We start from the raw sequence: 5,040 nt of genomic DNA, 5'->3' as shown, positions 1-5,040 counted from the left end.
CAGATGTTGGGGGGATGGGGAAAGGGGGGGGGAGTGGAAGAAGGTTAATTTTTTTTTCAGCTCCAACTAAACGTTGAAATGGCCTTGCGGTAGGCTTTGCTGGTTAACCCCGCGCATCGATGCCCCTTTGCTCCTTCTCTCCGGCGCTGTATGGGGTGAAGGAATTTGGGAAGCACGTGTTTTCATCTTGTCTGCTTTCCAACTCCTGGGTTTGGCTGGATGAAAGGCAGAAAGGGATAAGAGCTAACGAGAAGCCTAGAAGGGGTGGGAAGGACAGAACAGGAGGGCGGGAGACCGGGAGAGAGAAAAGCAGATAAAGGCAGTGGGAGATGAAAAAAAAAGAAGAAAAAATAGGGAAAAAAAATGAAGAGGTGAAGGTGACAGGGGAGAGAGGACAGGAGTGTAAAACAAAAAATTAAAAAAATTAAAGGAATGCTCAGGCCTACGACGGTGACGGCGCCTTTGTCGGAATTTTATCAGTGTCTGTCTTTAGGGGACATTTTTTTTAAACATTTTCTACCGTCACGATCAAATAAAGTGATCTATATTCTAAACTAGAAAATATTAAAAGATGATAAAGGATATTTTATAAATCTGGGTCGGAGAAGGAGGAGGAGGGAAGAGGAGGGGGGAATCTCTGGAGATTGTCCGCCAAGCAGAAGATAAGACGTTACTAATGGGAAGAGTCTGACACAGTGAATCTCTAGAGGCAGTGAAAGTAACCAGTCAACTTGTGGTTAACCTAGTACAAGCCTGCCAAAACCTTTCGGGGAAAATACAAACACAATGTGTCCAAATTACCTTTTTTTGTTTTTTTTTATTGGGGGGGTTACGCGATTAGTCTTGAATGGGTGCTAGTTGCTTAGGGGAAAATAAAATGAAAGGCGGAATGAAAATAATGTTTGGGATATGAAAAATATGCACCGCGTACTGTAAGGCAAGGCAGATGCTAATGATATAAAAATGAATAATAAAGAGGCAGGTATCAAGGGAATAAATTATGATAAGCTATAATGCGGGTGTGTGTAGACTGATACACCATGCAAATAAGGGTGAGGAGAAAAAAAGATGAAAGGGGGGTAGAGGAAATTAGTAGGGGGTCTAGATTAATCCAGGTTGGGATATGAGGAACAATACAGGATGGGGTATGGGGCAAACATGGAATGGAAGAAATGAAAAGTGTGGGTGGAGACACAGGACAAATTACAGGGTGGGTATGGTATAGGATGGAATACAAGGTGAATGTGGTGGTGATACATTAAGGAATATGGCTAGGAAGTAGAAAAATACAGGCCAGGGTGTGGGGTGGATGTTGAATGATATAAGACGGGGTGCAGGGTGAATGTGGGCTGATACAGGATGGGGTACAGAGAAGCTGTAGAAAGATACTTGATGGGGTATGGTGTGGATGTAGAATGATACAGAGGGGTGCCAGGTGGGTGTAGAATGACACATGATGGGAAGAATGTGGAATAATATAGGATAGGAAAGGGTACAGGGAGGATGTAGAATGATACAGGATGGGGTACAGGGAGGATGTACAATGCGGTAGGAGTGGGTACAGGGAGGATGTAGAATGATGTAGGATGGGGTACAGGGAAGATGTAGAATGATGTAGGATGGGGGACAGGGAAGATGTAGAATGAGGTAGAAGAATGAGGAAGAATGTGTACAGGGAGGATGTACAATGCGGTAGGAGTGGGTACAGGAAGGATGTAGAATGATGTAGGATGGGGTACAGGGAAGATGTAGAATGATGTAGGATGGGGTACAGGGAAGATGTAGAATGATGTAGGATGGGGTACAGGGAAGATGTAGAATGAGGTACAGGGAAGATGTAGAATGGGGTACAGGGAAGGTGTAGAATGAGGTAGGAGTGGGTACAGGGAAGATGTAGAATGATGTAGGATGGGGGTACAGGGAAGACGAAGAATGATGTAGGATGGGGTACAGGGAAGATGTAGAATTATATAGGATGGGGTACAGGAAGGATGTAGAATGATGTATGATGGGGTACAGGGAGGATGTAGAATGATGTATGATGGGGTACAGTGAAGATGTAGAATGAGGTAGGAGTGGGTACAGGGAAGATGTAGAATGATGTAGGATGGGGTACAGTGAAGATGTAGAATGATGTATGATATGGTACAGGAAGGATGTAGAATGATGTATGATGGGGTACAGGGAGGATGTAGAATTATGTATGATGGGGTACAGGGAGGATGTAGAATGATGTAGGAGGAGGTACGAGGAGGATATAGAGTGATATGGAATAGTGTACAGGGAGGCTGTAGAATGATGTAGGATGGGATTCATGGAGGATGTAGAATGATGTAGGATGGGGTACAGTAAGGTGATATGGAATAGGGTATAAGAAGGATGTAGAATTACATAGGAGGGGGTATGTGAGGATGTATAATGGAAGGAAGTAGAATGATAAGGAATGGGGTACAGGGGGTTGTAGAATGATACAGGACGGTGTAGAAGGGAGGATGTAGAATGATATCGGATCGGGATATAGAATAACTATACTGTAAGATGGGGTACGAACTGGACATCGGATGATACGGTACGGGATAAATATTAGCATGTATAATGAAAAGGTACAGAGTGGTCATAAGATGACATAGGATGGGGGTATGGGGCTGAATATATAATGGTGTAGTACAGGATGGGGGATAGGGTGAATGTAGTCAGGATGGAGTACCGTGTAGATGATACATTATACAACATGGGAACTTCATTTTTATATAACCTGAATAAGCAACTATGAAGTGTGAGAATTTCTGAAAAACAATTCCAGGATTTTAATTTTTTTTTTACTACCGAGGAAGTGACTATATTGCATAATCTGGTGTAACAGAATTTCATTTATTAGCATAGCAACAATTGTTCGGGGGAAAGCCCCTCAGACATCATGGAAATGAGCTACAAGCAACAAAATCTCTCATTAACAAGCTCATGGAAAAAAAGTAATTCCCCACCACCGGTACCCCTGGTTCATATATTGCCACTCAGACCAATACAACTAACACAAGCACAGGGTCACTCCTCGAAGGTTTAGGCAACCTGAGGGGCTCAGGAGACCCGAGAGAGCTTTTTTCCCCCCTCTCCTTACCCTGCAACGTCATATTCCCTCCCCTACTATACCTTTCCACAGGATAGCACCCCCCAATATACAACCGAGAGGTCAGCTGACGCATCTCACCCATGCTTTTAAGTCCCACCTCCATCAGAAGGCTTTTAATAGCACTGTACAATGTATTTGAATTTTATGTTCTGGGTTTAGGTCAAACCTCATGTATGTAATCATATCTCTTATCTGCCATTCCTGATGATGACCCTCTCTAAAGTTGAGGACCCTAATGGCTGAGGAGCAACCAGCGAGATGATCTGCTCCACGGATTACCCAACATGAGGAGAAGGAGCATCAGAGGCTGTACAAATTCTATGTATCTCAGTTGTACAGTTTGATCTGTGGACCTCAAAATAGCTCTGAGGGCATCTTTCGGTCCATCCCAGGTCAAACCCCTCAAACAGATAACGGGTATATGTGCGGTTCACTCATTTTTGGATGTCTACCTGGCTTCTACTACGTTATTCAGGTAGAAGGTCATCTCACGGGTTTGTATTCAAACACCAGGGTCCTCAAAACCCAGACCAAGCTGAGAATGGGCCATTTTTCCCAATGGGTGGACGAAACCTCATATGACCAAAGCTGAAGGAACCAGATTCTTCTGAAGGCTTCACCTGCCTTGCAGCAATACTAAAATTACAATATGAGGTGGAAACTCTTTAAATTGCACTGAATATTTCGTTACAATCCCCAAAAAATGCTTCCAAAGTACCCAACACTCCTCACAGTGTCACACAGAGCTGAAATAATGCGTATAACCGGGTGTCACCCGGGTGACACCATTGGAGGGGTGACATCAAAATGGCTGACAGTAATTTTGGTGTCACCCCCCTCTAAAAAGTTGAGCACTCTGTCACGGCCCGAGAGCCCGACATTGTCAGGAGAGAGGAGGGTACCAGGGGGCATACCTCACCCCGCCGGGTGAACGTCCCCTCCTCTCTGCCAAGATGGGTGCCGGTAGGCGTCAACAAGATGACCATGCATGCGCAATGACGTCACAGCGGGGTGTCACCTGGTCTCCGCTCCGGGTGACACCCTGCCTCAGGACGCCCCTGTCACCGTACAATCTTTAGGGTCACCGCACAGGTCACATACAATCTTTGTACAAACGACTTCAGATTCACCAAAACGATTTCATATAAGGACCCAGCTAAACGTCCCGACCAATCAGGCACTCGGTTGTTGGTAGATCTAAAAGAAGATTGTACAATCAGATTGTACGGTGTGTGCTGAGCTTTAGATTCCCCATATTGTGATATGAGGAGAAACCTAAACACCCCGTGTGTCCCATCCGGCCGCCCCCTGCACCACATAGTTGACTGATCTAAAGGACATTGTACAATCAGATTGTAAGGTGTCTGGCCAGCTTGGTCTGCATAGCCATTGATGCACATGGAGAGAGAGCAGCAGTGAGCGGTTCTTATTACTGGAGGGGGCGGAGACAAGATTAGTCACCCTGCACAAGAAGAGAGAGCAGCAGTGACCGGTCTTTATTACTGGAGGGGGCGGGGACAAGACAAGCCACCCTGCACAAGGAGAGAGAGCAGCATGTGCATTCATGCGTCTTGTCATTGTTGGGCAGGAAGGAGTCTCCAGCCGGGGAGAGGGAATGGTGGATTCTCTACAAGTAGGGGCCTGCCACATTTCTTCATCCCGTCCTGAACTTTGCTCAGGGTTCTGTGTGTGCGGGGGAGGGGGGGATTTCTAGTATTCTCCCGATTATTTTCCGTGACGGATTCTTAGATTTATTTCCCGTGTCATGTGTTGGAGATCTCCTGCGTGTTGCGGGGCATGTTCCAGGATAGCATCACTGGGTCTTTATGCAAGGCAGATCATGGCTGGTGGCAGGTGCTGTACATATTTTACTAAAAACATCCCAGCACCCTGCCTCAGTAATGCTCTCA

This window comes from Nanorana parkeri, unplaced genomic scaffold, assembly GCF_000935625.1.
Source record: "Nanorana parkeri isolate BGI_ZX_2015 unplaced genomic scaffold, ASM93562v1 scaffold2336, whole genome shotgun sequence".
NCBI lineage: Eukaryota > Metazoa > Chordata > Amphibia > Anura > Dicroglossidae > Nanorana > Nanorana parkeri.
Note: the sequence above shows the minus strand (reverse complement) of the source record.